This window comes from Macaca mulatta, chromosome 15 (genome assembly GCF_049350105.2).
Source record: "Macaca mulatta isolate MMU2019108-1 chromosome 15, T2T-MMU8v2.0, whole genome shotgun sequence".
NCBI lineage: Eukaryota > Metazoa > Chordata > Mammalia > Primates > Cercopithecidae > Macaca > Macaca mulatta.
This window is the reverse complement of record NC_133420.1, coordinates 57,240,461-57,262,373: the sequence shown is the minus strand read 5'-3', so window position 1 is coordinate 57,262,373 and position 21,913 is coordinate 57,240,461. Positions and strand designations below refer to the sequence as shown.

At 39.4% G+C, this 21,913-nt stretch overlaps 1 protein-coding gene across 1 annotated transcript in view; it reads left to right on the top strand.

Moving 5' to 3' along the window:
* PLPPR1 (phospholipid phosphatase related 1) overlaps positions 1-21,913 on the top strand; it is a 291,652-nt gene that overhangs the window by 97,222 nt on the left and 172,517 nt on the right.

Below are 21,913 nucleotides of genomic sequence, written 5' to 3'. Positions count from 1 at the left end.
ACAACTGAGCAATTCTTTCTCCTAGGGAAGCAGACCACGGAGTTGAGGAACTAATAACAAATTGAATTTCTCTGGTATAATCAGAACCAATTATTCCTGTATGCACAGTGATACCCTTCAAATTTAGAACAGACCTTCCAAGCAATAGACCAACTGTTCCTGAGGGCCAGGGTCCTCTAACTCCCGTAGGGACCTTTTTTGGTGGCTCTCCAGGAAGTAAGGAAACGGGAATTGTGCTGCAGAGGTCCATGGCCGCACTGCCCGCTGTGGCGGGAGACAGTTGTTGCCGTTTGCAAGGGCATTGGCTGTGCTGGATATGCCTCCGTTTATTGAGGTGCTCTCTGAATAAACAAGCCTCAGATTCCACTGGCTCTTAGTACTACCAATTGCTCCAGGTTTTAATGTTGCAACTACAGGAGTGGTAAGTTTTATAGCTAATTCTTTTTCTCTCCCATTAAGGAGAGAAAGAGGAGGTGGCCATTCACTTAATTCAGCAGGTGGAGCCACAAGGGGTTTTAGACCTTGGACCCTGGACATGTTCCAAGACTCTTTTACATTATGTCAGACATGCAAGCCCTGCCTCAGCTTCTACCAATACTCAGCTTTTCCCAACAAGGGGTGGGGTAAGTGAGGAGAATGAAAGCAAGTAGACAGAGGGTCATTTCAAGAGGATGAGGGATGAGAAATAGAGAAAGAGAGTAGGAGAATTAAATCCATCAGATATAGGGTTGTGTAGGGGATAATGGGCTGAGGTGCAGGTGAGGATGAAGGTTAACAGAATTTCTAGAAAAAGTAGTTCAGGAATTTCTCTGGGATATAGAAAACATTAAGAACTTTGGGATATTGAGAGTTTTCTTGGGGAACATGGGCTCTGTGTCTAGAGATATATTTAAGGAAAAACTGGGAGCATAGTATTAAAGAACCAAGGGGTCTGTGGCTTACACTGGAACACAAACCAGAACATCCAGCTGTAGAGAAATTCAAAGGAAGAAAAACTTCACTGGCGTCATGATTCTTCCCAACCTATCTTTATAGATTTTTGTTTAAATTCAGAGAAATTGTTTCTTTAAAAGGATGAGTACTTATTTTTAAAAGTGCATATAAATCATTTTTTCCTTTGAGATATAATAATAATCTTACCTACTCTTGCCAAACTCTTGTATCATTTGAACCAATCTATGGCAGGCAGTTTACTGAGTGCCAAACTCCGTTTCCACTTGCTGTTTTAAAGGCATGGTAGATCTGAACTTTCTTCAAAGCAGCAAATAGATACTGTGTTTGGCACTCAGCCGAGTGCAGGTTTAACATGACAGGAGGGTGACGTTTTTTTCTGTTGATGTGCCCAAGTTAATCTGAGTTATCTCTCCAAATACATAGGTAGGTATTATCAATTTCTCTGCCTAAATCCATGTAATCTGCAGAGTTGACAACGTCTCTGGTGAGAGCTTTGAAAGCAGATGATTTCGTAATACTCTGTCTTTTGAGGGTAATTCACAACATAACCCTCTGTTATGAGGAATAGAGAGGTTAAAACACGGACTCAAGTTAACTCAATCAATAGAGGACTTTGAAACCCCATCTTTTTCCTTTTTCTAATAGTACAAATCCTGTTGTTCTCTCAAAGTTGGTACAAAGCTGATCTATTCCTAGAAGCTAAACCTTACCAACTACACTTAATAATGCCTAATATATCATATATAGATATTATATAATATTAATCCTTCTTATATCTCACAGATCATAGATCTAGATATACATCTGTACTAAAGGTGTTCTAATTACTTTATTGTCTCCCCAGGTAGATTTTGAACTCTATAGGGTAGAGTTCCTTGTCCTCTAATTCTTTAGTGCTCCCATGCCCTCTTGTTCATTATAGAGCACACTGTAGGGGCCCAAGAGATCCTTGTTTAAAATTTAAGACTGCCTATATCAAATGTTGGCAAAGTGATGGAGCAATTGGAACTGTCATTCACCACTGGTGATAATGTGAAATGGTACATCCACCTTAAATAACACTTGAGAAACATTAAAAAAAAAAAAAAAAAAAAAAGTTACCCATGCACCATATGACCCAGCCATTCCATTGCTAGATATTTATCCAGGAGAAATGAAAGCATATGTCTGCACAAAAACTTGTAAACAATTGTTCATAGTAGTTTTATTTGTAACAGCCCAGAACTGCAAACTACCCAAAAACCTATCCACTTACAGGTGAATGGATAAGCAATTTTGGTATATCCACACAATGGAGTACTGCTCAGCAATAGCAATAAAAAAGGGAAAAAAATTCATACAATAACATGGATGAATCTCAAAATAATCATTCTAATTGCAGAAGCTAGACAACAAATAATATATATTAATAGTATTCCATTTATGTAAAATTCTAGGAAGTGCAAACTAATGTATTTTGACAGCAGATAATGTAGTTGCCTGGGGATGAGAAAGCAGAGAGCAGTAGATAAAGGACAATGATGAAACTTTTTGGGGATATGGAAATGCTCATTATCTTGATTATGGTGATGGATTCATGGGTGTATACACAGGTCAAATGTCGTCAAATTTACACTTTAAATATGTTCAGTTTATTTGTCAATTATACCTCATGGAGCTGGGGGAAAAAGCAAAAATAAATTGTATAGAAACTATTCTGCATCTCCCTTTAGTATTCCACTGTCTCTTTTCATGGTGAGAAGCTCCTGCTTTGAGATAATCATGCAGTTGACACTGAGCAGATTGGGGGCATTCAGGTCAGACAGAGCTTGCATGGTCCAAGGTCTGTCACTTTATCAGCTGCATAACCCTAGGAAAGTTACTCAGTGTCCCTACACCTGTTTTCTCTTCTATAAAATGGAACTAATTATATACTTTAGTTCCATTTTATAGAATGGAACTATAAAGTATCCCATTTTATAGAATGGGATACTTTTAAAACTAAATTAGATTAAATGTCTGGCACTTCATAGATGGTAGCTATCACTATTAGATACATCATATTACATATCGTTAAGCACTTATTTTTTATGGGATTGGCACAAATTTACTGACAACTTTCTTAGTTTGATTTTAATTCTTGCTGATTCCCAACCAATTACTAAGAATAAAGCAACTAACAAAGAATGAGCAGACTATGGCTGAAAATATAGATAATACAAAATCACTTCTGGGCACTTATCTTCTTCATTCTCCATCGTTTGTGCCAGGCTGAGTTGGCAACAAATGTAGAAGTGTGTTCAGATGTTCCCAGTAGAGAATAGGATAATCCAGAGAATGTGTATCAGGTGCAAAGAGAGATTTAACAAACTGGTCAAGAAGTACTTGAAAAAGTATGGGTTTGGGTTTTGGTTTTGACAGGTATGGCTTTAAATATGAGCTCAGCCACTTACTACTTACAGAGGAAGTCCTGTACAAGTTATTAAACTTCTATAAACCTGAGTTTATGCATGTATAAAATGTATATAGTGGTACACACATCACAAATTTGTTGTGAGAATAAATAATAATCATGTTAATATTAGAAATAATTTTAAAGATAAATCTGTGCTTAATGGCCTCTACTTCCCTTCTTGTTCTTGATAAAGCCAATTGCATGGTTAATAATGATAATCATGTGATTTAACCTGACCTTGATGGCATTTTTAAAAAATTGCCTATTGTAATGCCCTGGTACAGCATTCTGTAAACTCATTTTGGAATCATGGGTATGTGTGAATGCAGGGAGAAATGAGATTACCTGAACTCCTGAATCCTCTCATTAATATTTCTTTTAAGGGGAGAATACCTGTCATATTTGAAACCTTCTAAGCTCAGGAGGGTAGCTAAAGCAGTATTTTTGTTTAAAAGTAGTGAAGACAGGTGCCAAAACTCAAGCCTCTAATTCCTAAGCAATTCCAAATTCCTTGACCCCAGCTGTGTCTGTTGTTGAGCTCATCAGGTTTAAAGAGGCCACCAGAGGAGGGCTTTTAGGACTCAGAAGTTCTGTTAGGGAAGTAGAAGCTGAAAGTGAGCCAGATGGAGCTGGAATCTAGAGGACTCGTCGTGAGCGGGGAGCCCACTTGGTCAGCTCAGTGAAGGCTCTCCCTCAGACGCCAACATCTACATGTGGATATGGAAGGTTTGCCAACACTCACCTTCTTTTTCTTAGCTAACTTTCCACAGAGTCTGAGAAAGGTACATATTGTAACCTAACTTTTCAAAGGAGGAATTAAGTTCTAGAGAAACAGGTAGTGAAGAACTTTGCTTTGAAAGAAATTGTTAGTAAAGAGTTTAAAACCATGGATTCTGTACTCAGGTTACCTGGGTTCAATTTTTAGCTTTGCCCCTTACTAGCTGTGTGGTCTGGTGCCAGTTACTTAATCTTTCCCTTGGTTTTCCTATCTGTGAAACGGTGATAATAATAGTGTCTGCCTCATAGGGTTGTTCCCAGCACTGATATGAGTTGAAGCAAGATGGTCAGAACAGTATCTGGCTTATAGCAAGTGCTACATTTGTGTTGGTTATTGTTTTTTGAATGTTTACTATAGGAAGTTTCATAAGAAAAGAAGCTATGGTGTATTGGGATTATCTTGGTTTTCCATAACTATATTTGTCTTAGACTATTTGGCTAGTAATGTCTAATGACCTTGTAGTGGTTTTTAAATACAGATAGTTTGGAAACTGAGGGGGCACTGTGCCCTTGTGTCCTCTCATTGAACAACACTATTTCACTGTTGTTCAGTGTTTTCAGCTTAAAGAACATCCTCCTTCCACACTAGGAGGAGGACTATTGTGTGCCTACTGTACGTAAGTTTATCCCTGTAAGAAGGTGAAGAAAATTAGAGCAAAGTAAAATTCAGTGCTAAAAAGAAATAAGCTATTAAGCCATGAAAAGACATGAAGGAAATTAAAGTGCATATTACTAAGTGAAAGAAGCCAATCTGAAGAGCCTAAATATTGTAAGATTTCAACTATATGTCATTCTGGAAAAGCAAAGTTTTGGAGACAATAAGGAGGTCTGTGGTTACCAGGAGTTGGGGATTGGGGAAGAGATGAATAGGCGGAGCACAGATAATTTTGAGGGTGGCGAAATTACTTTGTATGATACCATAATGATGGCTACATGTCATTATCCATATATCCAAACCCAAAGAATGTACAAGTCAAGAATCAACCCTAATGTAATCTATGGACTCTGGATGCTTATAATGTGTCAATGTAAGTTTGTCAGTTGCAACAACGCACCACTCTGGTGGGGGATATTGTTACTGGGGAAGGCTATGCATATGTATGGGCAGCGGGTATATGAGAAATGTCTAAACCTTCTTCTCAATTTTGCTGTAAACCCAAATCTGCTTTTAAAAAAATCTAAGTCTTAATAATAAAAGAATGTACTAGTGAATTCCAGTACTTAAGTTGCTTTTTTCATCCCTTCTTTTTTCCTCAGTCTCTGGAACTTCTCTGTCTTCAATAATTTTAAGCAAGGATTATGGTTGTGTGTTCTCATGTCTAAATTTAGCCACCAGATTCAATCATGCTACAAAGCTGTGCATCTGAATTAGTGTTTAGCTGTGATAGAAATCCCTTGGGAATCAGGTTCCAATTGGGAAACTTAGATAAGCTTGAGTAACAGTCTTAGGAATAAAGTAATTTTTTTCTTTTTCCATATATAGAATTTTCCCCATCAATACCCACTTTGATCCACAAAATTTCCTTTACCACGCATGGTCTGTCTCTCTCATATTGCACATGTTTGAAATTGATCTTATACTTTAATATTATTTTCCTTTTAATAAGCATGGTTCTCAGCTGCTGGGAAGAATATAGGCCTAATTATTTCCCACTGATTTTATGTCCATTATGAAAGAAAATTTGCTGTACTTATTAAAGCATTATAATTTGTAGTAACATGAGAACGCAGGAAAGTGAACCGGTTGAATTTGGCCTCCAATATCAGATGGAACTAAATCTGAATTCTAGCATCACCATCTGAAACCTTTTGTCATTTGATAAATTATTTAACTTAAGCTCCAATCACTTTATCTGTAAAAATAAATAATTGGATCTACTAAACATGATATTTACATGGCTAGTTTTAGGCGATCATAATTAAATGATATGACATATACAGGTGCTTAGTCTTTTGCCTGGCATCAAGTGAGCACTCAGTAAAGAGTAAGTAACACTCTATCACTGTTTTACAACGTTTTCAGCTTAAAGAACATCCTCCTTCGACACCAGAAGGAGGATGACTATTGTATGCCTACTATACTTGAGTTTATCCCTGTAGGAAAGTGAAGAAAACTAGAACAAAGTAAAAACACACTTAAGCCATATAGCCATAAGGCACTTATAGGCTTAGACAACCTGGATGCAAGTCCCAGCTCCACTCCTTACTACTACTCTGTGAGTTTTTGGCAAGCTGCTTAACCTTGCTGTGCTTCATTTTCTCCATTTACAAAATTGGATCCGTAATACCATCTATTGGGTAGTTGTGAGAATTAAGTAAGGTGATATACACAAGGCACTTGGCACATAGAACTGGCTCATGGAAAGCATTCAAATATTTGAATCACTAATATTCAAGGATAGTTGAAGAAATCACAGATTGTTAACAGCCTAACTAAACTGAAGTTTAGGTTTGGAGTTCTAGGAAGTGTTCAGGAGTTTTGTTCTACTGTATAAAGATGAAGTTGGCATCCGCTAATAGTCTCTGCCAGCCTTCAAGCCAAACTGACTATATCTTTGTATTAAGCCGTTACTGACTGCTTAAGAATTATAGAAAATATGAAAGTTTAACACTTAAGGAATTGTCTATTTAAAGAGACAAGCCTAAGTCATAGAAAGTAATTTGAGGAGAGCATCAGATAATACAGTCCAAGTACTAAATGATATATTGTGGTAAGAACAGGAAATATATATATATATTTTGAGACCATTCCTTGCTCTGTCACCCAGGCTGGAGTGCAGTGGTGTGATCTGGGCTCACTGCAACCTCTGCTTCCTGGGCTCAAGTGATCCTCCCACCTCAGCCTCCCAAGTAGCTTGAACTACAGGTGTGCACCACCATGCCTGGCTAAATTTTTTATTTTTTTGTAGAGACAGTGTTTTGCCACATTGCCCAAGCTGGTCTCAAACTCCTGAGCTCAAATGATTTGCCCACCTTAGCCTCCCAGAGTGCCGGGATTACAGGCTTGAGCCGCCGCACATGGCCAGAACAGGAAAAATTGAAAGATGAACTTCAATTGTTCAGTGTATGGCAAATAACTAAAAGAGTTTGGAAGGTGGTAGAGATGGATTCCAATTCTAGACCAGCGGAACAGCAAGAGCAAATGGGTGGGACACGGTGGAACTGGGCCTGGTATTTGTGGAGGGGAGCAGCAGATGAATGATAAACCTTGGGAGAATCAGAGGATATCTGTGGACAAATAGTGGAAAGTGAGGCTGGGTATGGCTTTTGAGGCAACAGAGGACCTGTAAAGAGTCGAGCTTCCCCATTTTACAGATGAGGTGTAGAGGCATGAAGAACTATTTTTCTGTGTCATTATTAATTGGAGTCAGAGCTGGTGTTAGGCCCACCCTATTAGTCCTGACTCCCTGGCTAGTGAACTTGCAACTGCATCACTGTGTGGGATTAGAGATTACAAAGAACCTGGACTGGGGAAATTAGCTTGATGCTATCCCCATGCTCATTTTTTCTAATTTTGTAGATTAATCGCTGCCCTTTTTCTATCCACACCATATTCCCTAAAGCGAAAAAAGCAAATGTTACTTCATAGGCCACTCAAAGGCCTTATCTAAATCCCCATTTGGGAACACTCAACCCCAAACAAGCTATTTGTTTATTGGAGTGATGGCTTAGAATCAGTTTGATTCCCTGGCAACGTGTTTTCCATTGTATCACATCACTTGCACTTGTTTACTGTGATTTCAAACTCCTCTCTTAATGGTCTCCTTACTTCTATCCCTACCAGGCTAGATGGCCCAGTTTTGTTTTGTTTGGTTTTCCTACGGTGTTTTTTTTCTCTCACTTTTACCAACTACCTGAAGATCAATGACACATTATCCTCTTCCACTTAAGTGGGGCTCTCAGGATTGCTCTCCCTGTGGCTCCGTAAGATCTGCTGGTTTGGAGTTTATATTCTGTCGAGTTGTGTTCCTGAATCATGTGGGTCATTAGAGTAGAAAGACGTTTCCCTTCTACTCTGAGTTACCTCCGGCTTAAAGGTTGCAGATCTTATTGCTGTGGGAGTCCTTTCTTGATAAAAGCTGGAGACTCACCTCCTCGGAGATCCCTGTTTGCTACTGCATTCTTGTACATTTTCACCTTTACATTTTTCAGTTTTCCCTTCCTGCCTCTGTCTGCCCAGCAGGCTCTCAACGAAGAAAGGAGCAGCAGGAGAGTCAGGTCAATCCTGCCCATCAGCACACCCGAGGTTTATTTTAGATGGCTGTGCTGGGAAGAGGAGGCAGGTCAGAAACTGTAGACAACATGCAAAAGCAGATAGTGTCTTCTGTGATTGAAATTACAGGGATTTAGGAAAGTTTCTCCGATATGATTTTTTTCCCCCTCATTAGCTTTAATCTTTCTCCTTCACCTCTGAGTAGGTGTTAATTACTTAGGAGTTCTTACCTCACCTCCTCCTCCTCTTCTTCCCTCCTTTAGTGGAAGGTAAATAGGAATTAGTGGGGAATAATTATTTCATCTTCTCTTTCACAGTTTATTACCAGCCCACTTCCCTCTAGAATCTGATATACTGCTTGCATGTTGCAAATTGCTCCAGAGTGCCTGAAAGAAACATATAATGTCCATATGAATAGCTTATGTGGTCAGTATTAAGAGTTGAGGGAGTAAATACATGTGTACACCAAATCGGAGATCTGTTTCACTGGATATATTTAAATTGGGGGACTAAAGGCTTGTAGATTCTCTTTTGCTGGTCCTATTTGATGCCATTTAACACATGATTTGTATGACAATGTCCTTTTTTCCTCTGACTTTAAGCTGCATTTATCACCTTAGTGAAGCTTCCAATTTCTCTACCTTTACTTGTTACTATTGAATCTTTTACTCATAAATCCCTTACTTTCTATTCAATTTTTGGTTAATAAGGTCAGCATATGCTTATTTATGAATTGTATTTATTCTGTGTGTTTACTTTTAAGAACTTTGTACTTTTACGTGTAGAAGTATGTTGTGTTACTATGAGTCATACTAGCATGGTGAGGGCTTGAACGTGGTTACCTGACTTGCAGCATCTGGCTCTTCTGACTTATAGTCAAGGTGATCTTCTTGGGGTAGAGTGATGGGTACCTGAAGCTGGGTAGGGGAGTGGGGGCAGTGGACAGGGGTGAGAGATGTGGGAATGGTTAATGGGTCTAAAAATATAGTTACAGAGAATGAATAAGATCAGGTATTTGTTAGTGCAACAGAGTGATTATTTTATAAATCACTGTACATTCTAAAATATAATTGTACATTTTTAAATGGCTAAAAGTATAATTGGAGTGATTGTAACTTAAAAAATGATAAATGCTTAAGGTGATGGATACCCCATTTACCTGCATGTGGTTATTACATGTTGTATGCTTGTTTCAAAATATCTTATACCCTGTACATATGTAGACATACTATGTACCCATAAAAATTAAAAATGAAAAAGATGTGCTCTTCACTGAGCCTGTTCCTTAAGTCTGAAGGGCTGTCAGAGAGGTGATGTTCTTTGGCAGACTGAGGGGCAGTTCTGGAGAGAAGGAAGCACATTGGGCTTGGAAATATGTAAAGGAAAGAGAAGCAACTGACAAGGAGAGGCACCATGCTGGTTTTCGCTGCCAGGTGAGAAAGGAAGTCAGGAAGAAGAAGAGCACAGGTCACAAGGAATGGAAGTTGGAGGGACAAGGAATATATAGTTGGGTAGGAATTGATGGAAGAAGGTAAGATTAAAGCAGGAGAATATCAAGTATAATAAGGGACACTGATAGCCCATACTTTGCTTTGGGCAAATTAGAAAAGGATGCCAGTCCCTTTGGGTGGAGGTGATCCTGTGTTGGGGTGTACAGCTTTGTGAGCAGAGAGCAGGCTGCTTTTTAGCTTTCATTTGCCTCCTTAGCTGGGTGTCCTTGTGCAAGGCACAGCCTGCATACTGTACATGCAGCCTGGGGTGAACTGCCCAAGAATATCCTCTAAAGAGCAGTGTATAGTTTCTAGTATGTGTTAACACTAGAAAAGAACTGGAGGCTAAAATGTAATGAAGAAAATAGCTAGACTCTGAAATAGTCATAATGTTTCTTTCCATAATGTATTAGGCTTTACAGATTTCCTAAACATCCATGCCTCATTTGATTCCCCAAATAGCCCTGAGTGTACTGTTATCCCCACTGTGTGAATGAATAGACAGGTTCAAGTTATCAAGTTATTCACAAGTAATAAGTAAGTGGCAGAGGCAGGATTTAAATCCAGATCCTCTGACTAAAATCCTGAGCTTTTCTGCTGCACCAGGCTACCTACGCAGCACAGAGAGAGCATAGATGAGGCTGTGTGTGTGAATTATCATTATTACCCCTCATGCATGCGGGTAATTAAGTTATGCACATCCAGTCATTAAGACAACTCTGTCATTTTGTACCATCCTGTCTATCCCAGTATTATTTTCCATAATATGGTAAGTAGGCTGTGGGTCAATACACATCAGAGTTCTTGCTACTGAGGTGATTTCAAGAAATGAATTCCTGTGCCGCAATTTCCCCATTTCTAAACTAAGGTCAGTATTATCTACCTCATAACTCACTGGGTTGTTAAAAGTCATAGTCATATTTCTGAATGTTAACATTTATAAGACAGGCTATATTTCACTTACTGCTGTATCCCAAAGACTAGCGTAGTACCTGGCACAAACAGGTGTTTTGTATCTATCTGGCTGCCTGCCTGTCTATTGAAAGAATTAATGAATTTGAAGGTTTACTGCATGCTGGGTGCTGTACTAAATGCTTTACAAATATTATTTATTTCCCATCACAGAGATGCAGGATAGTTATAACAACCTCCATTTCACAAGTAAGGAAATCAAGATACAAGATTGGTCCCAAAGCTTATGCTCTTAGCTACCAGAATTATTAAATTTGAACCCCAGCCCTGGCTCTCACTAGCTGTGTGACCTCTGTTGAGTTACTTCACTCATTAGCACCAGGCACTCTGATATGTGCCACATCTGTTGCCTGCTTTAATGCTCACAAAGTGCCTGTGAAGCAGGCATTATCACCCTCCAGTGACAGAGGATGACTAAGGCTCAGAGAAGATAATACTTTACCTAGGATGATAAAGCTAAAAAGTGGCAGAACAAGGATTTGAGCCTATGTATTTATTTCTATTTCAAATTTCATGATTTTCCCCAGGGTTTGGTAGGATTAAAGTTGACTGTTTATGAACTGTGACCACTTCTGTGTGGCGATCCTACCACTGGGATGTAGTTGTCTTTTCATATTAAGGGAAGGGGTCTCCAGCAACTGTTTTTATCATTAGAACTCCTTTTAATTATTCACTTAATGTTTTCTAAGTATCATTTTTTCATGTTTAAGTATCATGTTTAATGACACCAGTGTCTTCAAAGGGTGAAGAAATACAGATTATTTCACAACAAATAGATGAAAAAAAATCTACCAATTGCAAAATTAATTATTTTGCCATGAGGCCTCTTGGGATGAATACATTATAAAGAGAGAAGTGTGTTCGCCGCCATATGGAATGTTAGTCACTTTGGCTGTGCCTCTACATCCTTGGAAAGAAGCCAGTGGCATTGTCTCCCATGCGGTGAGACCTGTGAGAGTGTGCATTGCCAGAGCTAATGAGGGATGTGTGCTCAAAGGAGAAAAAGTCATCGCCAAAGACATGAAGGAGAGAAAGAGTGACTAGTTGATCTTCAGGAACTGGGCTTACAATTCTTTACAAACTAAAGCTTTTCATATTTGTTTACTCTAGAGACATTTAAAAAGCTATCAAGATTTTTAGATTTAGACTGGAAGAAAAGAGAAATTCTCATTGAGGATGGGTTCCTTTTCCCCTTCAGGATTGACAGTGTGGTGAGGAGGTAGTCAGATAAGATGCCAGGGAGTGATTGCAGAAAGAATGAATAGGCAGCGTGAATGAATAGGCAACACTCACATTGGGAGTGTTGCCGTTATATTGCCATTTTACTTCCAGGTAAGCATGGAAATGTAAACCGAGAGTTATATATAATTGGCCAATGGAGTGACCATGTTTTAGAAGTTAATAAATTTTTAGGTTCACAGCAAAATTGAGCCGAAAGTACAGAGTTCTCATATACTTCTTATTCCCACATATGCACAGTCTCCCTAGAATGGCCATTTTGAACTAGAAGATGAAAGTGGATGTGGTTTCAGAGCCAAGGACTGAAGGTCTGGAATCTAGACCTGAATCTGGAATCAGCTGGAGTCTATAATCCGAAACAGCTGGAGAGCCTTTCCCTATTCTGTGCCTCAACTGCTCACAGGAACAAGTGGAATAAGCATCTGCAACAAATTACCATTTGATAGAGTTAATGAGAAGAAGCTTGTGAATCTATAACCTCCTCAGATGAGAGGGATAGTGTGAGTACAAAAGGAATTAGAAAGGTATCATTACTTCCCTATCCACCTACATCCATCTATACTCCCCTCTTTGTGTCACCAAAAGGACGAAGGTTTTAAACATTCTCATAAAAATCACTTTTGAAGAATAGATTTTGTTTTTTCTAGAGAAACAGAAAACAAGGTGAATAAGTAGAGACAGTCGATTACTGAAATGTACGGAAGCCAAATTTGAGTTTTATTCATTCAACAAATGTTTGTAGAGTTCTACTGTGCACTAGACTCTGGTTGTTACTGAGCAAAATGTGCAGGTATTTAAAAAGCCAGCAAGGATGAAATAGCCTTGAAATGGTTAGGGTGGAAATTGGTATGCAAAATGTTATTTATATATTTACATGTATTGGCAAGTGGCTAAAAGACGGGAGAGGATGTCTTACGTTTTTACAATACAGGCTCTCTCCACAGGGACTTTACCCCATTTAAATAGCTCTTCATCATCTCATCTGTTGTAGAAGAATAAATAGCCCCTGCTAGAAGGTACAATATGCAGCTATTTAATGACACATAATAACCTAACAGAAGCCAATAAAATTGTTCTACCCTTAGACAGTGTGGGGGCAGAATAGGGATAAAAAGACAATAGCCAATTACTTACAATGGAATTTGGGCAATGAGTTGTAGGGAGGCTCATTTTTGTGAAAAGTGTAATAAGACTTATTGAACTCCCACAATTTGGTATGTATGTACTCTGTCTAGCCTAGTAGGAAGGACAGTACAGTACTAGGATGATAAACTGGCAATAGTAAGATGCAAGACAGATGTGAGAAAGAGGTGGAAAGTGTGCTCCATGAGATAAGCAACCTCAAAGTCTGCCAGAAGGCAACACTGTCTGCTTAGAGGTCTCATGATAATGATGCCTGGCAGGAATTCTGGGACAAAAGGATCCAAACATGGAAGTTTCCATTTGGAAGAAAATATGACATTTCTATATAACTTATCCCTATGTAGGAGTGTCATATTCTTTAAATATGAATTCCTTGACTAGAAAATAAACATTAAGTACCAACTATGAAGAACATGGCATGTTATACATTGCAAAGAGAGATTGGTCTCCCAGGAGAATCTATGGGAATCTCCTCTGGCAAAAGGAAAGATTCCATACTGTGAAAGTATTGGCTATGCTTCATGTTATTTAATCATTAGCATCATAAATTCTTAATGACTAGGAGGGTTGGTATAACAAAAATAGCTATAATTTATTGAGCATCCTCATTATGCCAGTCACTGGGGTAAGCGTTTTATGTGAATTATCTTATTTAATTCTGAGCATGATCTATGGAGTAGATATTATTACCAACTGGGGATTAGAGAGATTAAGTACTTTGCCAAAAACCACACTGCAAATGGCAAATCTTACTACTCCCTGTTAGATGAAATTGAACTGAAGTAAAACTCAAATCCTTAACAACAATGATGAATTTTTTCCTAACATATGATGAGCAGGGGGATTCTAGGTTGTATATGGATGAGTATTTAAAAACATTCATTGAGCAAGGCTTAGAAAAGAATCCAACCCTTAGTTCCTAGAACAAGACTAAGTAAAAATAGTAGATTTAAAGTTAATTATCTAGCAACAGGATGGACATGGGAAAGACATAAAGAAGTATGTGAGTAACCGAGATTGGAAAACTCTGCATGAAAACACACATCTTTACCTGAACCTCCATCACTGACACCTTCTATTCCCACAATCCCTGGAATTTCAGTCCCTATATCCACCCAATGATTCCCCAACCCAGATCAACGCATTGTTGACTTTCTCTACTGTGGCTCCTTTGTTGCCTAACAATATAGAAAATATAGTGCATAATCCTGCTAATTGGCCAAATCACTGCAGATTTATCATTCTTGGGCCTAATTGGTTCTCCTGGTTCAGCAAGTCTACTTTTTATCTTCCAGTGTCTAGTCCAAACCATTACCAGCGTTCTGGATCCGAATCTATCTGATCCTCTCTTTCACTAGGTGATCTCCACTTTCTCCTTCACTAAGAGAATATCTCATAAGACTTTATCTTCTTACATGTAAGTGAAAGGAGGTACAGAAAGTTTAAGTAACTTGACCAAAGTCTTACTGCTAATAATAGTAGAGCAGGGATTCAAACTTTGTCGTTCTAGCTATAGACTTTGCCCTATTAACCACTATACCGTTCTGCCTCTCTGGTCATACATTTTGAGTGACTTAATAAATAAATCAGTAGATGAGTTAAAGACGCATCAGAACTTGAAACTTGGGCTGCTTCTGGCCTATAGTAGCCAATACAGCTAGGCTTGTACTTCAATGTGGCCTGACCCCACATGTTTTTGTTTGGACTTGGTTTTATCTGGATGGCCTTTTCATCAGGGATAAGAGGAACTCCTACGAGGAACTTCCTCTGTGATTTAGTCTTTGCTTTGTCCCAGCTTGCTATGTGGCCAGAATGGATGCTCCCCCTATCTTTGCCTGCTTCAACTAGTTCTTCTACATTCCCTATTTTACTTTAGGACATTCACCCGGATAGGAATTCAGGAATAGTCCCAGAATCCTTCCCTGGCTCTCCTAAAACTCATTCTCTTGACTGTCTCATTTTTTCATTTTCCACTGTTGTTTCTTTAATTCCTTCATTTGGCTGCTGCTGCTTCCTTTTTTTTTTTCCCTTGGCATTAAGGATTCAGTGATAAACAGGACAAACAAAGCTTCTGTCCTCAAGGAGTTCCCATAACATTGGGCAGAGGATGCAACTGAGATCAGATTGTGATAACTACCATGACAAGTGTCAAGTATGAGTGGGAAAAGCAAACCCCAGGGAGTAGGGTATAGTGGGATGGCCTGAGAGTATTAAAAGCTTCTGTGAGGTAGATGTTCATAAATTTATTGTGCACCTAGAGATAGAAGTTGAGTGATTTTTTTTTTCTTGTAACATTTACTTGGTTGGATGAGGCATGGACAAAGTGGATGGATCAATGGCTTTCTTCATTTCCTTGTCATCTCTTATTTGGCCCCATTACATCGAGTTCCTGCCTGTCTACAACCCCGTATTAATGCCAGCATGTTCTTTGTAAAACACAGGCATGTCATATTGTTGCTCTGACTAGAAATTTCTAATGCCCTCTACTTATAGCATTGATTTCCAAACTTAAGTTTATCAAATCATCTAGAGAGATTACCAGACAGAGTAGAGGTTGCCTCTTCATCCTTCCTGTCCTTGCCAATTTCTTATTCTGTAGGTCTGGGCTAGTGCTATGGGCTGCATTGTGTCTTTCCTCAAGTTCATATATTGAAGTCCTAACCCCTCATCTCTCAGAATGTGACTCTGTTTTGAAGCCAGGGCCTCTAAAGAACTAAAGAGCTTCTGTACAGCAAAAGAAACTACCATCAGAGTGAAGAGACAACCTACAGAATGGGAGAAAAATTTTACAATATACCCATCTGACAAAGGGCTAATATCCAGAATCTACAAAGAACTTAAACAAATTTACAAGAAAAAATCCAACAACCCCATCAAAAAGTGGGCGAAGGATATGAACAGACATTTCTCGAAAGAAGACATTTATGCAGCCAACAGACACGTGAAAAAATGCTCATCACTGGCCATCAGAGAAATGCAAATCAAAACTGCAATGAGATACTATCTCACACCAGTCAGAATGGTGCTCATTAAAAAGCTGGGAAACAACAGGTGCTAGAGAGGATGTGGAGAAATAGGAACACCTTTACACTGTTGGTGGGAGTGTAAACTAGTTCAACCATTGTGGAAGACAGTGTGGTGATTCCTCAAGGATCTAGAACTAGAAATACCATTTGACCCAGCCATCCCATTATTGGATATATACCCAAAGGATTATAAATCATGTTGCTATAAAGACACATGTACACATATGTTTATTGCGGCACTATTCACAATAACAAAGACTTGGAACCAACCCAAATGTCCATCAATGATAGACTGGATTAAGAAAATGTGGCACATATACACCATGGAATACTATGCAGCCATAAAAAGGATGAGTTCATGTCCTTTGTAGGGACATCGATGAAGCTGGAAACCCATCATTCTGAGCAAACTATTGCAAGGACAAAAAACCAAACATCACATGTTCTCACTCATAGGTGGGAATTGAACAATGTGAACACTTGGACACAGGGTGAGAAACATCACTCACTGGGGCCTGTTGTGGGGTGGGGGGAGGGATAGCATTAGGAGATATACATAATGTAAATGACGAGTTAATGAGTGTAGCACATCAACATGGCACATGTATGCATAGGTAACCTGCACATTGTGCACATGTACCCTAGAACTTCAAGTATAATAAAAAAAAGAATTAAGTTAAATTGGGTCATTGGAGTCAGCCCTAATCCAGTGATGGGTGTCCTTGTAAAAAGGGGTTAGGACACAGAGACACATGGACTAAGGGGTGACCATGTGAAGACACAGTGAGAAAGCAGCCATCTCAACCCAAGGAGAGAGGTCTCAGGAAAAACCAAACCTATTGACACTTTAACCTTGGACTTCCATCCTCTGGAACTATGAGAAAATTAATTTCTGTTGTTGAAGCCATCCAGTCTGTGACATTTTGTGATGGCAGCCCTAGCAGACAAATATAGGTGGGATCTGAGAATCTGCATTTCTAACACATTCTCAGTTGATGTTGGTGGTCTAGAGACCACACTTCGAAAACTACTGGTCTGGAGAACAATTTGCTAAATCCTTCATAAACTGGTCTATTTCCAATTTCATTTCCCCACCTTCTCATTGACTTATATAATAGTGTTCTAACCAACTACACTACTCATAGCATTTTCAATATGCCAAATACTTTCTCATCTGTTGTCTCTGCTCATGCTGTTTCTCTTGCCTTAACATTCATTCCCCTTTCTCACCATAGAAAGTCCAGACCTTTCATGTAGTATTTGTCTTTCTGTGCCTGGCTTATTTCAGTTAACATAATGTCCTCCAGTTTCATTCATGTTGCTGCAACTCACAGAAGCAAAAAGTAAAATGGTGGATACCAGGGGCTGAGGGGACTGAGGAGGTGTTGGTCAAAGGATACCAAATTTCAGATGGGAAGAATCGGTTCAAAAGAGCTATTGCACATCATGGGGACTGTAGTTAATAGTAATGTATTATGTACTTGAAAATAGCTCAGAAAGTAGATTTAAGGGTTCTCACCACAAACAAATGATAAGTATTTAAGGTAGTTCATATGTTAATTAGCTTGATTTAGTATTTCATAATGTATACAAATTTTAAACATCATATTGTACAAAATCTATACAATGTTTTTTTGAGACGGAGTTTTGCTCTTTTCATCCAGGCTAGAGTGCAATGATCTCAGCTCACTGCAACCTCCATTTCCCAGGTTCAAGTGATTCTCCTGCCTCATCCTCCCAAGTAGCTGGGATTACAAGCACCCGCCACCATGCCCAGCTAATTTTTGTGTTTTTAATAGAGACAGGGTTTCACCATGTTGGCCAGGCTAGTCTTGAACTCCTGACCTCAGGTGACCCACCCCCTTCAGCCTCCCAAAGGGCTGGGATTACAAGTGTAAGCCACCATGACTGGCAATATATACGATTTGTCAGTTAAAAAATAAGAATCAGAATAAGAAAATGTCAGGCCAGGTGTGGTGGCTCATGCCTATCATCCCCGTGCTTTGGGAAGCCAAGACAGAAGGATAGCTTGAGGCCAGAAGTCTAAGACCAGCTTGGGCAACATGTGCAAGGTCCTATCTCTACCAAAAAAATAAGAAAACAGACAGATATGGTGGCAGGTGCCTGTGGTCCCAGCTGCTCAGGAGGCTGAGGCAGGAGGACCCCTTGAGCCCAGGAGGTTGAAGCTGTAGTGAGCCATGATAGCACCACTGCATTCTGCTTGGGTGATAGAGCAAGAGCCTGTCTCAAAAAAAAAAAAAAAATCCCTAAACATAACCTCCTCTGAGAATCCTTCCCTCATTCTACTATTTAGATAAAATTGCTACTTCCCTCTGTCTCTCACAGTGCTTCATATCTCTTGATATTTCTCATAGTGTAGCATAATTCTTCGTGTCTCTTGCTTTAAGAAACTATAGCCTATTTGCTTCTGCATCCCCAGTGACTAGCACGGGGCCTGGCACATAGCAGATACTCAATAAATGTTTGTTGAAAAAATGACTAGTTAGGCAGTTAGATTCTTAGTGTGGTTGAAGAAGGGCCTTCAGAACAGTCTTGAATGAAGAAGGGGTAATACACTTGATCTCCTCTTATAAGGATACCTGATATAAAGCCTCCCCAGACGGAGGCCCATGGAGTAGAAAGCATAGGTCTCCTAGAACCCCCCAACAACTACCAGCCAGCCTAATTTAAGAGACTTTCTGTTAGCTACACAGAAAGAAAGGCAGGATGTTTCAAAATCATGTGTCCAATGTCCTGTCCTCCTCTTGGATTGCCCGGGAAATTTAGAAACCAGTAAAGTACCATTACTGAAAGCATAGCTGAACAAACTGGCTGAACAAACAAGTTCCAAGAACGAAGTTCAGAAGCAATGAGTTCCTTATTCCCCAGTAAGGGCCTAAGGAGCAGTTAACAAAATGCTCTCTGCCTCTAATCTCCCTATCATGCCAGCCAGGACGGAGTACATTACCTGAGTTCTCAGTGATGACACAGATCGTTATCCTAGGGTCAAGAAGTTTAAAATGCTGCCAGAAGCACATGACATTAGAATGTGAAAAAGACAGAGATGCTTTATTTTGTGATATTGATATTTTGCCATTGTAAGCCTTGTTCTGATTCCACATGGCATTAAGAATTTTAAGAAACTTCTGTTTCTGATTTATGCTACTTAATTAAAAAGAACTAGGATGTTATTAAGGCTGTGTTGTTGGGTGAAATGTCACTATGACATTTTTAAAACAGTGGAGTCACAGCTCAGCTACCTGATAACATTAAAACTAAACAGAAACTGTATGTGCAGGCTGAGAGTAACTTCCCCACAAAAGAGGTCCTGTGCTTGGAATTACCTATTGGCTGGTTTGATGGACTCGTGTGAACTTCACTCACAAGTTGTTCTCTGTGGCTCAGAGTGAATTCTACCTAGTGCTTAGTGGTCTAGTATATTTCCAACGTCTGCACATTTATAATTTGTAAGGAATGTCTTGTATTTGTTCACAGTAAGGGCTCCTTGTGAGAATTACCGTTTTCTGTCTTTGAGTGGGTTTTACAAAAATAGTAACTTTTAGTCTTATGAAGGCACCTATTTCTTTGTAGTATTAGGAGATATTTTGAATTACTCTGGGAATCATGATGATGAATTTTCATACTAACTGCCTTTTTGGCACATCCTGTCTTTTTAGTAATACTTGCTTAGTGGAGAAGGAGCAGAATAGCATAAAGCATAGAGACTGATGAATTAAGAAGACGGGAGAGCAAAATTTAGGAGGAAAAAAGACCCAGGAAATGGACAAAGAGAAATAAATTCCAGGGAAGGAGAAGGAAAGAGGGGGACATATGAAGAGAGAAGATGTAGTTTCAGGAATTGGAGGCGACTGTGCAGGAAACCAGCAGCTCATACGGCAGGTATTTTTGGAGTGCGGGGTGAAGGGCCCCAGGCACTCATTTGCTGTTTACACATCTCAGGCTCTTTGCTATTCACTTTACTCTCATCCTGTGAAATCCTCCCAAGAACCCGGTGGGATATTAACATCCTGGTTCAGTGGTTCAGAGAAGTTAAGTCACTTGCCTAATATCACTTAGTAAGTGGCAGAAATGGAATTCAAGCCCAGTAGTGTTCTGACATCAAAGCTCATTCTTATGGTCAAGTCCAAGGGGTTTCTTTTTCCTAGCTCAGGGCATTCTGCAAACCATGGTCATAACTGAAGTCAAATTTGGATACCCATTCACCTGAGGAAGGATATTAGGAGAGGGTCCTACATGTGGGCGGTTAGGCTGGCACCAACCTACCTCTCTGCTCCAAGTGAACGGAAGGGAGTTTCAGTTGCCTAGGGTGTCTTGCCTTAGTATCACTGTGAGGTGGGTAAATGAGTTGAGTCTTCCATACTCTTTCCTCTGGAATGTACCTCCAGTGGACCCTCATACAGTAAATGCCCTTGTGACCAATCTTCTTTACTTCAGTCCCATATTTCATTGCCTGTGGACTCTGTCCTCATTTATAGGACACTTAAGTGCCCTGGTTATCTGACTTCAAACTCTGCCCTGGTCACTTGCCTTGCAATGAAACTACATATACAACTCCTGTAAAAAGCTCCTAAAGAGTAAGGAAATTGCTACCAGCTCCCAAGTAATCAGACCTGGAATGTGGATCCTCCACCACCTTTCTTTCATCTCATTTTCAGCCATTAGTTGGAACTGTTGCTTCAGCTCTCTTGTTGCCTCATAGAATGAATCTCCAACATTCTCTTCAGCTCTCTTCCCCTACTCGCATTATGTGAGGTCAAGCCCTTTCTGTCTTTTGTTAAGCCCCTCCATTAGCCTTGTAAATAGCCCATGCCAGGGTCTCTTCATCGTTCCTCTTAAAGATTTTCTGCCAGGTTATTCTTACCCAAAACACAATATAGGTCTTGCTATATGTTCACTTGATCGCGCCAATTTCAGAATAAAACTCTCACACCTTAATTTGGCCTTTGAAGCCCTCCACCCAGTCCCACAGAGACTCATCCCACCTTACCTTCTAGTATTCTCCAATCCAACATTCCCTATTCCAGGGCATATTTAGAATTTTTCCCATTTGTGTGCCTTTATTCCCACAGTTCCCTCTGCTTGGAAGTCATTCTCCCTTCATCCCCACATGTCCAAATCTGTCTTTAATTCCAATGCCAGATATACCCAAAACCTTTCATTAGCGTGCTCTTCCCCATCCTTCTGGCTGAAGTAATCTTCCCACCATCTTTTATTTAACTCTTTTTCAAGACAATTGAATTTTTAAATTTGTATTTGAAATATTTAGGTAATAAGAGTACCAGTATTATGTATTCTTGCAGAAATTTGCTCCACAGAATTATGAACAGTCGATATGTTCTGCCTGCGTTTTCTCCGTACATGTGAGATAGTGGGAACACGCTGTTATCAGAGATATGTTTAAAAGGAATAATTGCCATAAAACTCTATACATTATACATCTAGAATTAAGTAAAGCATAGACACCGGAATATAATAGGGACTCTATGGATACTTGTGAATGAATGAATAAATAAGCAAATGAAAATTCCTCAAGAGTTCAGTCTTTAAAAATCCCTAACCTTACAACTATTACCATGTTAAACATTTCTGGGACTTATCTATGAGAACTCCAGAACTCTGTAAGACCCCACAGTCTTATGGTTAT